We start from the raw sequence: 12,504 nt of genomic DNA on the forward strand, positions 1-12,504 counted from the left end.
GCAGAAGTCATGCAGTACTGCTCCCATGCTAGGCGGCTAGTGACAGCTTCCATCTTTCAATCAATAACTGTGTTTGTTGTGGTTCAAAGACAAGACAGGACAAAGCTTTTTGCAAGCAAGCAAGCTGGCCTGCTAACGGGCTTCTGCCTGTCAGCTTTCCACCTTCCCTTTTATTTCTCTCCCTCCTGTGCATTACATACTCCGACCGCAAAAGGCATCAACAAAGGAAATAATATGACTTTGATTAATATTCTTATTTACCAGCCTCTATCTACTACAGTCCTTGTTCTCAGGCCTTGAGCCCAGTCCAAGGAAGCTTCCCACGGTTCATGTCCTCTGGGCGACTTCCCATGGTCCATGTCCTTGGACGGAGCAGTGTGTGCACTGCTCCTACACAACACTCAGGGTGTGCCCTGAATGTTTCCAGGTGCATGAACTCTACATGAACCCTTCAAGTGTTAAACCGATCGGGGCAGCCATGCACCCTTGACATACACTGTTGTTGCACTCAAACCAGTTGGACATTCTAGTACCTAAGTGGAGATAGCTCTCACTTTGGTGATGCATTTCTATGAGAAGTTTTCTGGCAGAGCCAAAGGGAGTAATGATCATCATAGTCAAAGGCAGCTTTTAAATCAGTAAAGGTTATATACACTTCATTTTTCCTGAAACTCTTGGGCTTTTTTAGATAACGTCTCTAATGGTAAAAAAATATTCTCTATGGTTGATTGGCCGGGCATAAACACAGCTTGCAGTAGATGGCATAGATTCCTTAAGGTGGTCTTAATATGCTCATGAAGACCAAGTGTGAACAGTTTGCTTGTAATAGAAAGAAAAGAGATGCTGCAATGATGGGAATACACCAGAGCATTGCCTTTCCCTTTCCAAAATGGGAGAATAATCCCATCACCAGTCACCAGGCAGTTTTCCATGAAGCCATACTTGGTTGATAATATAGGTCATTTCCTTCAAGATGGAATGACTACCATCCTTGACCAGCTCTGCATGAATACTAGTAGCAAGGCCATTCTTGAGATTACAGGCTGTGCTTCAAACCTCCAACAGCGACATGCTCTATGTTACGTGGAGGTGTGGTCACTGGAATCTTTGCATCATGCTGGAGCTGCCTCTCTGCAGCTCTGATGGGGCAGTTAAGAAGCTCCTGAAGGTGTCTGAGTAGATGGCAAGAACATTCTGCCTCAATATTCAGTATGTAACAGTGTCCCTCTTTGGCAAACAAAGATGTGTTCCATAAACTGGCTTTTAACGTGTACAATTCTTTATAGGAATTTCTGGATGATTAAGCCTTATTTGCCCAAAACATCTCACAATCCCACTTTATAGCATTGCTACCCATTAGTATTCTTGGTTGTTCCCGTTTAAGCAAGCCACACATCTTTTTTTTTTTTTATGATGTCCAGAATCTGTTGCTTGGTCCACTGGTGTTTGGGGCTATGACACCTTTTCCCCCACCACTTTGTTGGCAGCATCCATAACAGAAGACTAGAAACAGCCCCACAAATTGTTGATTTGCTTTCAGGTATTTCATCTGCAAGGTTTAGCACATCAAATCATCTGCAGATTTCAGCTTGGTATTCCATTTTGATGTCAACATCAATCAATTTCTGTCAGTCTAAATGACTAATGGAAGGCTTTGTTTGAGTTGTCTTCAGCTTCAGTTTCATCAAGGCCACAAGCAACCGGTGGTCAGTATTGCCAATTTCAGCCCCCCTGAACATCCGATAGTGGTGTATACAGCTTCTCCACCTATTGGATATGACAATGTGGTCTAGTGCTTTGAGGGATTGTCCATCATTTGAATACTAAGTCCATGCATATAAGTTTTTCCACTGGAAATCGGTATCAGAAACATGGAGTGCAGTTGTAGCACAAAGATTGAACAGTTGTTCTCCATTGTTGTTCATGGTTGCATCCACAAGGACATGTCCAATGCTTTCTGATCAAGCTGTTCTAGCATCAGCTGTCAGCATGCCATTGGTATTGCACAGCACAAAGATAATGTTGTGAGCAGATACTCTGCTGATGTCATACATGGGTCATGCATGTTGTTCCTTGTCCTCCTGTCATAAAAATAAAGGGAAGGGTAAAACCCCTTTAAAATCCCTCCTGGCCAGAGGAAAACTCCTCTCACCTGTAAAGGGTTAAGAAGCTAAAGGTAACCTTGCTGGCACCTGACCAAAATGACCAATGAGGAGACAAGACACTTTCAAAAGCTGGGAGGAGGGAGAGAAACAAAGGTTCTGTGTCTGTCTGTGTGATGCTTTTGCTGGAGACAGAACAGGAATGGAGTCTTAGAATTTAGTAAGTAATCTAGCTAGGTATGCGTTAGATTATGATTTCTTCAAATGGCTGAGAAAATAGCTGTGCTGAATAGAATGAATATTCCTGTCTGTGTGTCTTTTTTTGTAACTTAAGGTTTTGCCTAGAGGGATTCTCTATGTTTTGAATCTAATTACCCTCTAAGGTATTCACCATCCTGATTTACAGAGGTGATTATTTTTTTTACTCCTATTAAAAGTCATCTTGTAAGGAAACGGAATGCTTTTTCATTGTTCTAAGATCTAAGGGTTTGGGTCTGTGGTCACCTATGCAAATTGGTGAGGATTTTTACCAAACCTTCCCCAGGAAGTGGGGTGCAAGGGTTGGGAGGATTTTAGGGGGAAAGACGTGTCCAAACTCTGTTTTTTCAGGAACCCAGATAAAGTTTGGTGGTGGCAGTGAAAATCCAAGGGCAAAGGGTAAAATAATTTGTACCTTGGGGAAGTTTTAACCTAAGCTGGTAAAAGTAAGCTTAGGAGGTTTTCATGCAGGTCCCCACATCTGTAACCTAGAGTTCAGAGTGGGGAAGGAACCTTGACACCTCCTCATTAGTGAGGTTAGTGAGTGCATAAGCAAGGATGCCTATGAGAAAGTCTTGTGACCACAATATGTTCAGAGATGGAAGATCATCTTATCAGGGTTTTACAAGCATTCCCTGACAAGGCCAAGGCAACACTGAAAATGCTGACACAGCTGCCATCCTCAACACTGGGGCCTGACCATAGACAATGATAGCCGTTAATAACCATCTTCCCCATGCTGCTCCAACGGGTCTAGCAGAATCCTGCCATGGAAATGTTGCATTGGTTCAGTTCATGTGACAAAAGGTAGGACACCAATGGTATGCAGGGTGAGTTTGTTCCAAACAGCAAATCTACCTTGTATATGAAGGTCCAAAAATTGTGAGTCCATCATTCGATGAGAGGGGTGTGTTCCAGGTTCCAGTTTAAGAAATGTTTCATATACAGTTCATAGCACAAAAGCCTGTGCTGGTCCCTTCTGCCTCCCCACCCCCCCAAAGTGGGCAATTTGGGTGTGTCAGATAGCTGGGCCTGTGCCACCCTAGGCAAACTAAGATTAGTAGGCAAACTGGAAACCATGATTGGGGAAAATCACACTCCATGAAATTCTCACTGCAGCAAGGGCTTCACAACAAGGTTGTCTTCTGCTATCCTGTTTCTGGAACATGGAACAACTAAAATAGCAGATACCTAGCAGTATATACTTCTCCATCAAGAATGTTCCAGAATTGTACATTTCTCCCTGAATCAGCAAGGTCCAAGGGTAGGAAAATGACATAAAGGAAAACAATTTCCAGTAAGTCCACTTCAGTAAAAAACAGCTATATTTCTTCCTCCTGACCTGTATCATTTGACAACCTAACATCATGCTATGTGCACATTGGAAATTTCCTATAGCCTACTGACTGTATTGGAGAAGTAGTAACATTTGCCAAATTCTTGGCATTTTTGTCAATCTGTGCCCTCAATACCTGAAATTGAACACTTTTCTGCCCTTGGATATTGATCTTGCTTACTGCATAATGTGATCACTTGTACCAGTTACATTTTGGTGAATGCTGCAAAAAGTATTCATAAACATTCATTTAAATAAAAAACACAATTTCACTTTGAGGAACAAAACAGAAACAAAAAATCCAAAACAAATAAAAATCCACCAGCAGAAGGGAGAAGTCGTCTTTAAAAAATTGGAATAGCATTTTCAGTTATATGCGGTATTGCCAATGCACCTTGAGCACACCCATGTATCGTTTAAATTAAGATGTGTATTTTGCTTTTCATTTCCCCAGTGGATTCAACACATGATGCACCACACACCAATGCAATTTAAACAAGTTCAATCTTTTTCTGCCAATGAGTGGAAGCACATTTTCTTCACTCACAATTAATAGAAATGATAACCATGGACCTTTTACCCAGACAACCTTAATTCTGACCACTTCATAAAGTCTTTTTAGTTACATGATCACATATTATTTTTCATATAGGATTCCTGCATCATTCAGTGCACAGGATGGACGGTGAATAAGGGACAGGATTGAAATAAGAGAGAGGACATTCTGTTGTGTTTAAAGCACTGGACTGTGTCCCATAAGAGATGGATTCTGTCCTTAACTCTGCTATCTAATTGCTATGTGATGTTGGGCAAGATAATTATGATGTATATGTGGAATAGGGCTAAATGAAGGTTGCACTGGCAACCTTAATTCTGTCCTTTCCTAACTTCTGAAGGCTTGTCTTTGTAATATTAACATTTTAATATAGTTTTTAATGTATTAAAGATACATGCACCTGCACACACATCCCCACATATGTGCATGTGTTTAATTATCTATAACTTTTCATTTCTTTATACAAATCCACCCTAGCTTGCAGTTACTCAATTTAACAAACTTTAGGTAAAGCACTGGTGAAACAAAACCAGTTCAACTCAAGCAAAAGTGTTTTAATGTTTTTTTGTTTCTGAATCCTGACTTGGATCTTTGAAGAATACATACTTTTTTATCTCAAGGGCAGCATTCTTTTTGTATGTAGACTCCTGACACCCCCTCCCTTTCATTTCCCCCACCACAGTGCTATTATGAATTTCCTGCTGAGGTTCAAATTCCCATTACTTTAATTACATATATTGTAAATAAAAGTGAAAAAAGCAGCATTTTTGCTTTTGCCATTTATGAACTAACTCTAAGATGCTGACAACTCGATAAAATAGATTTTCATTTAATACACTTTGTGTTTTGATATTCCTTTAAAAATGGCATGTATATGCACCCTGTGTATATCTCAGTATTGTAATACAATGAAGTGTACCTCTCAATGGCAAATTCCATCAACAAATTTCTAAAGATTCAGGTGATTGTGATATTAATTACCAAACCTACAGAAATCTTCGCCTGGCTCATGTAATCCACTGATCCCCCTGTGATCAGATTTCCAGTAAAGATGCACTGTGAGGCCCAGTGGTTTATTTCCTAGACTCTGGCATCTCTACACACAGTTCTGGCATGCACTGTTGTGTGAAAAACCTCAAACCAAAGAGTACATGAGAAACAAATGTGGACCCCCGGACACATCTTTAAAAGGAGGAAAGGGAAAGAATTGAAGGACTGGGCAGTGCACAGCCACATTCTTGGGCAGTGATAAAACATAGGATTTGTTTGGAGAGATCAGCTTTGGGGAAGGAACTGAGAGTTGTCAGGAGAAGGGGAGGAAGACAGGTAATGGGAGTCAGGAAAGAAGTAGAGGCCTATGGAGAGACTGCAGAGAAGAAAATCAGTCTAGTTAAAGTCTTCAGATAGTTCAAAGAAATAAAAACTATTCTAATTCTTATAATCACCCATCCCTCATTACAATCTTCAGACAGACTTCAGTGTATTTCCTTCACAAATATACCTACTACTATTTTACGTGTATTGTTGTAAATTCTTTATATATTGTAATTGCAGAATCATGAGTTATAAAAAGTATCATTTATGCTAAAGAAATTATTTTACGCTCCTGCACTACTAATTTTCTGGTGTCTCTCATTTTGGCATTTTTACTCCCACATCCATGTTCCACATTGGGCCATGAGAGAGGAAAGGTACATTAGGTTTGAAATTCTGCACATCTAAAAATGATTCATTTAAAGTACAGTAACCACTAAAGAGCAATCATTTTATAATCTCAATGGGAGGATTTTCCCTAATGTAAATTCAATGAGAGCAGCAAGTTTATCATCACCTCTGTAAATGCAGTCATTATACTGTGATGTATTTCCCAGTCATAACTCTTCACTGAATAAAGGGGAAACCATATATTCCTAAATGCATGCATCAGTTTAATACAGATATTGAAAATAATGTATGCAGTTGATATTGCTGGGGAAATTTAGGTAGGCTAAATATACTAGTGGTGAGTAAATGGTGTGTTGGTAACATACTACAGGTACATTTTGCTTTTTATCAAGACGGCTAAACTGTTCTTTATCTCTCATCTGCAAAGCAATTACATTTTCAGCACTGCTTGTGAGTTATTGTCATGTTATGGCAATAATCATGTTGAGGGACAGTTTAATGTAGAAGAAAGTTTGGATTAAAAATAAAACTAAACAAGCAGAATGTTAGCAATTATGTTGTCTTTTTTTATCTTAGGCGGTAAAAATACTCCATTAATAGAAGCACACAGCAGATTTGCTCCTCTATTGGGATATCACTGCTTTATGGTGCCCTTTTGTTAACAAGGTGAAAAGCTATTTTGCCACATGCCAGTACCATACATCGAACACTGAACTATTTCTCTTTGTGTCACTGCTCTCACAGTGCATAAAAACGTCTTCTTTTGTTCACTGTTGTTCCATTAAAATGTTTCAGCAACACTGCCTCTGTAAAGGGAACAAAACTTTCCTATTTTATAATGAGCTCTGAAGAAAAGGTTGCCTTTGAGCAGTTCAGAGAGTTTTTCCTTCAATAGGCTTAACATGTGTGACCCTAAGAGCCCCTCAATGCCAAATGGCAGAGGGCCCGGCATACTGTAATTCCTATCAGACCTGACACATTCACTACCTCCAATACACTGTTGTCATAACATATCTAAAAGGTGTCATATTATGTATCAGATGTAAGCTAGGGACAAGCTAGTCCCAAAAATCATTGTGTGATCTATGTATGGGTTATGTACAAAAAGTAATATGTGTGTACTGGAAATAAGTTCTTTAAAACATCTTTGGGAGGCCATACACCAAGACAAGAAATGTGGATTTACCTCTGACTGGCTTGATTACAGGCAGAGGACAATGAAAGTACATTTACACATAAGGTAAACAAAGACACCAAGCTAACAAATGGCAGAGGAGACAACTTAGTACATATGCTGGGGAACAGTGTCTGCATCCCAGGAGGCCTTCCAGGCTCTTGAGACAATGGTCTTTGGGTAATATGAGGGGAGCAAAAAAATTGAGTTATCCATCACATAGGAAACATTTGGTACAGAACCCTCTGAAAGTTGGATCTCCTAGCCTGGAGGGCTAGAGATGCTGATAACTTGGTGTAAGTTAGAAAACTGCTTAGGCAAGGATTGTAACCTCCTAAAGTTGAGTTTTAGTCACTAAAAAGGATGTTTTGGTTGTTTGTAATCATACCTCTTTTTTTTTGCTTAGTATAACTTTAAAATTTTGTTCTTTGTTAATAAACTTAGTCTTACTATAAACCATTTCAGTACTATTTTATTGAATTAAAGTGGGCGTCCTCATCTAACCTAACAGGCTGGTGTGTGGTCTGTCTCTCTGGAGGCAGTAAACTTAATTTCTGTGAGTGTCCAATGAGAGGGACTGGACACTGCAGATAGACGTCTCGGGGAATTTGAGAACTGGGATTCACCTGTTGTTACTGGGAAGGTTTGACTGGCACAGTCTTGAGGAGTTTTCTGGTGAAGCAGGCAGACTGGTATGGCAGAGAACTGACACACAGTCTAATCTCCAGCAAAGTTCACTCTGGCTGAGTCAGTGGGGTAACAGAGTGGATCACAGTTCTGGGTGTCCTGAGCAGAATGTCACAACATTGTATAAGAAATGTTTAATATTTATTACAGAATTGCTGTTGTAATCAGCAATAGAAATTAAACTGTGGAAATAAACAACTGGAATTTAACCATGAGAAAGAAGACATGATATAATAAAAAACAAAAAAAACCTAACAAATATAGCAAAACTTATTTTTCAACCAGCTCTGCTGCTGATCTTTAACGTTAGGAATAACAGGTTGTCCTTACTACTAATAAGGTTCAGGTTAAGAGATCTATCTGGTACAGGGTTAATAAAAGGGATGATATCTCCTTCCCACAGACAGACTTTTAAAGTTGCAAATATTTTTAAAAAGATTTTTTCCTGAAATACTTTTGTTTTTACTTTACATTGTATATAAACTCACATTTAACTGACCTTAAAAACATTTAGAGTAAGCAAGTTAAGAACATAAGAATGGCAAGACTGGGTCACACCCATCTAGCCCAGTATTTGGTCTTCTGACTGTGGCCCATGCCAGATGCTTCAGAGAGAATGAACAAAACAAGGCAATTTATCAACTGATCCATCCCCTGTCATCCAGTCCCAGCATCTAGGAGTCAGAGGTTAAGAAACAGCCAGAGCATGGGGCTGTGTCCTTAACCATCTTGACTAATAACCATTGATAGACCTATCATCCGTGAACTTATCTAATTCTTTTTTTAACCCAGTTATATTTTTAGCCTTCACAACATCCCCTGGCAATGAGTTCCATTGGCTGACTGTGCATTGCGTGAAGTACTTCCTTATGTTTGTTTTAACCTGTTGCCTATTAATTTTGTTGGATGACTCTGGCTCTTGTGTTATGTGAAGGGGTAAGCAACACTTCCTTATTTATTTTCTCCACCACCGTTCATGAATTTATAATCCTCTATCATATCCCCCCTTTGTTGCCTCTTTTCTAAAATGAACAGTTCCACTGTTTTTAATCTCTCCTCATCTGGAAGCTGTTCCATACCCCTAAGCATTTTTGTTGCCCTTCTCTGTACTTTTTCTATTTCTAGTATATCTTTTTTTGTTTTGAGATAAGGCGACCAGAACTGTATGCAGTATTCAAGGTATGGGCTACCATGGATTTACATGGAGGCATTATTATATTTACTGTCTTATTATTTATCCCTTTCCTGATTGTTCCTAACATTCTGTTAGCTATTTTGACTGCCAGTGTACATTGAGTGAATGTTTTCAGAGAACTATCCACAATGACTCCAAGATCTCTTTCTTGAGTGGTACCAACTAATTTAGTCTCCCACATTTTGTATGTATAGTCAGGATTATGTTTTCCAATGTGCATTACTTTGTATTTATCAAAAGCTATTATTTTTTACTCTGTTTGACTATAATTTCAGTTGCTTCCCTACTGTAAATTTGAGCAAATGTAATGAATTTAACATAAGCAAGATCATTTGTCAAGTGTCAACAAAACGTAAAAGCATGTGACAAAACACTCTTACCTCAAGAGACAGGTACTTGGGATGCTTGGTTTATATGAGTATGTATTTCAGGTTTTCAGCCAGATAATTGTGCTAATCATTCAGACCTGTTCTGTAAACCTGGAAAGATTAAAGCATTATTTAAATAAATTAGGGTCATTGCTCAAGAGATAATAGCATTAAGGAGGCTCTGATTTAGAGTTTTTCCTTTTAATTCAATCTGTAGCAAAATCGTCACAAAAAAGAGCTAGAAACCTCAAAGTGCTGCAAAAGATACTCTGCACCATTTAGCTGTAAGTAAGCCTCTAAAATTAATTCAAGAAAGGCTGCAATTCATGAATTTTGGACCATCAAAATAACAGCAAAACTATATTACACTCCCAGCTGCGCAGATCTGTGTGTTACTAGTCACTGATGTGATTCACAGTTGTGCCATTGGTACATCAAAGTTCAATTTTAAGATGACATTTAGTAAATAAGGCCAATGAATCAGGAGACTATAAATTTTAGAATTATGTATGCAGGAACTAAACTGATTTAGCATCTTAGTGGTCACTATATTTGCCTATTCTAAACTTTTTCTGACTATTGTAATAACTAATAAGGACTTGTGTAGTAGTACATTTTAGGTGAGGATCTGAACTATTATCCCAATTTTAAAAAAGGAAAACCTAGGCATATTAAGGTTAAGTGACAGTGAATCAGTGGCAGAGGCATAAACAGAACGATGTCTTGAGGAGTTTTCTGGTGAAGCAGGCAGACTGGTATGATATGAATACTTCACTATAAACATACATAAAACTGAACTATTGAATAATTCATCTCTTTCAGTTTGAAACCTTTGCTGCAGGAACATTAAGAGTGTGAGAATGACACAGTAAGGATGTTTACTGGAACAAATGAAGCCACTAATATATCGATTAAAAACAACAAGGAGTCCAGTGGCACTTTAAAGACTAACAGATTTATCTGGGCATAAGCTTTTTGTGTAAAAAAACCACTTCTTCAGGTGCATGGAGTGAAAATTATGGCCTTTCCTCTACAGAGTTGTCCATCACAGGTAAATGAAACTCAAATTATGGTGGGAGTTTCTAATTACTCATGACATTGCTAAATATCACATCAATGTTTTCAGGTGTATTCACATTTTCCCCCTTAGGGGTGGTACGAGGCATCCAAGCATAGGGCTGTCAGTTGTCCCTTGTATCTAAAGCATATGCCAACGAGGTTCATAATAAATTAACCAGCCTAGTCTGAGGAGCATGGCTTTCACAACCACTTCATTCCAGACAATTTTTGTCCCTCTTTTACACACACACACACACACACACACACACACACACACACAGCTTCATGGCCAGATCCTTCTCTCTCTCTTCACACCACTCTTCAGCTGGAGTTTGCATGGTGGGTTTATCAAGGGCCACTGGCTGTAAAGAAACATGTCTCCTTTTAAGCCGCCAAAGTTAAGTCTCTAAGATTTATTAGTCCTTTTGCATGCCACTTCAGAATTATACTTTGAGTGCAATGAAGGAAGTGGGATTGTAAACTCCCTGGGTCAGGGGCTTTGTTCTTCAAAGCACCTAACACATTGTTTGTGCTCTGTAAATCATAAATATGGCACCAATGGATAGGTACTGCCACTTTCAATAATGGAACATACAGAATGGGATCGAGGAGCTTACTAGTCAGCAAAATAAATACCGACTACTTAGCCTGAATTATCACATCATCATCAGTGGGGGTACCAGTATATTAGAGAACTCATCAATGACACTGAAAACTGTCTTATGTTTCTGTTGTTTGACAGGAGTTCTTAGGAAGTGTATGAACTCCCTCCTGTACTTCAACAGTGCCAATCAAAATCTGATAAGTGTTCTGAATATAGATGACTGTGACATGTAACATATTCCCTACAGCTCAATGGGAAAATTCACCTGTTATAACAGACAGAAAGCTATACTAGTCTCTACAGACAAAGGAGAGCCTAATGTTGATTGAGGCACTTTTCTCGAGCAATTGACACTAAACCAGGATTGTACTTCCCTGAGTCTGGTAACATACTGTTCATCTGCCATCCTTAGTGCTGGGATGTACAGTTGATAGATATATGTCTCATCTCCCAGGAGGAGTCTTGTCCCCTTCATCACTAAACAGCCCAAAATGTCAACAGCACCAGTTCCTCAAGTGTCTTCTGTGATGTTGAGTGAGTGTCCAGAAACACTCAGTTAGAAATGAATGCATGTAAGAGACAAATGGTGGTGAAAGCGAGGGATAATCTCCACATTTTAAGCATGTGAATATCTATGATCACATTACAGCCAAGCATTACAGGTATTCATGAAACTTGTGTAATCCTCATACATGCAAGGTGACATAACTATTTTGTAAATGGCTGTCAGAGGCACTCATGATATGATGAAACAGTCTGCTCATAAAGACAGCTAGACCTACTTATCACAGTACTTAGATTTTACCCAGCCAAAAAAGTCAAAGTCCTCTAGGCACCAACTGTGCACTACATACAATTTGTGGCATTTACTCACAGGGAGTAAAGTAAAATGGTGAGGAAGCATGTTGAAAGCTTGTTCATCATTTCTCTCCGCTTTGTGTAGAATGCTGTCAGGGCCCCAGAAGCAAATGAATCAGTTCCCTCATTAACACCAGAGCACGATGAAATTGTTTTCCCAATAAAATAAAAAATATAGGAAAGCGAGATTTAGGGGTGTATTTTAGCTGAGTTTACTGCTGTTGGGTGCAGTAAATGAAGCATAAATGGTGGAATATATTGCATTCTGTAAAGAAAGATGGGATAAACACCTTAGCAAAGGCACTGGTAGATAACCATCCCCATTGACCCATGTTTGTCATTCACAGATCACGTGACAACTGAGACTCTTGAAATCTTCTTAACTAATACTCATAAACCACAAGCTGCTTCACAGTCAGAATCTATATTACCGTATCTACTTTGCTACATGTGGTCTGTAAATCACTTAGTCTTTCATCTTAGTCTTTCATGTCTTTTGGATTTATAGTCTGGAGTTCAATCCCTATGGTTATTGTATTGTCCATATGTAGGATGCCATGTTCTTATGTCTTGGTAGGATTCCTGCCTACCTTTCCTCCCCGCACATAGTGCACCTTGCAATAGTTGTATGCAAGCTTCATA

General features: G+C 39.0%; 1 long non-coding RNA gene across 1 annotated transcript in view; it reads left to right on the forward strand.

Moving 5' to 3' along the window:
- Window positions 1-10,659, forward strand: part of LOC125637249 (uncharacterized) — a 71,367-nt gene extending 60,708 nt beyond the window's left edge. Inside the window, exon 5 of the long non-coding RNA XR_012668530.1 lies at window positions 10,164-10,659. This is a non-coding gene — a long non-coding RNA (uncharacterized LOC125637249). The remainder of the gene's footprint in view (window positions 1-10,163) is intronic.
- The last annotated feature ends 1,845 nt before the right edge of the window (window positions 10,660-12,504 follow it).

This window comes from Caretta caretta, chromosome 5 (assembly GCF_965140235.1).
Source record: "Caretta caretta isolate rCarCar2 chromosome 5, rCarCar1.hap1, whole genome shotgun sequence".
Classification (NCBI taxonomy): domain Eukaryota; kingdom Metazoa; phylum Chordata; order Testudines; family Cheloniidae; genus Caretta; species Caretta caretta.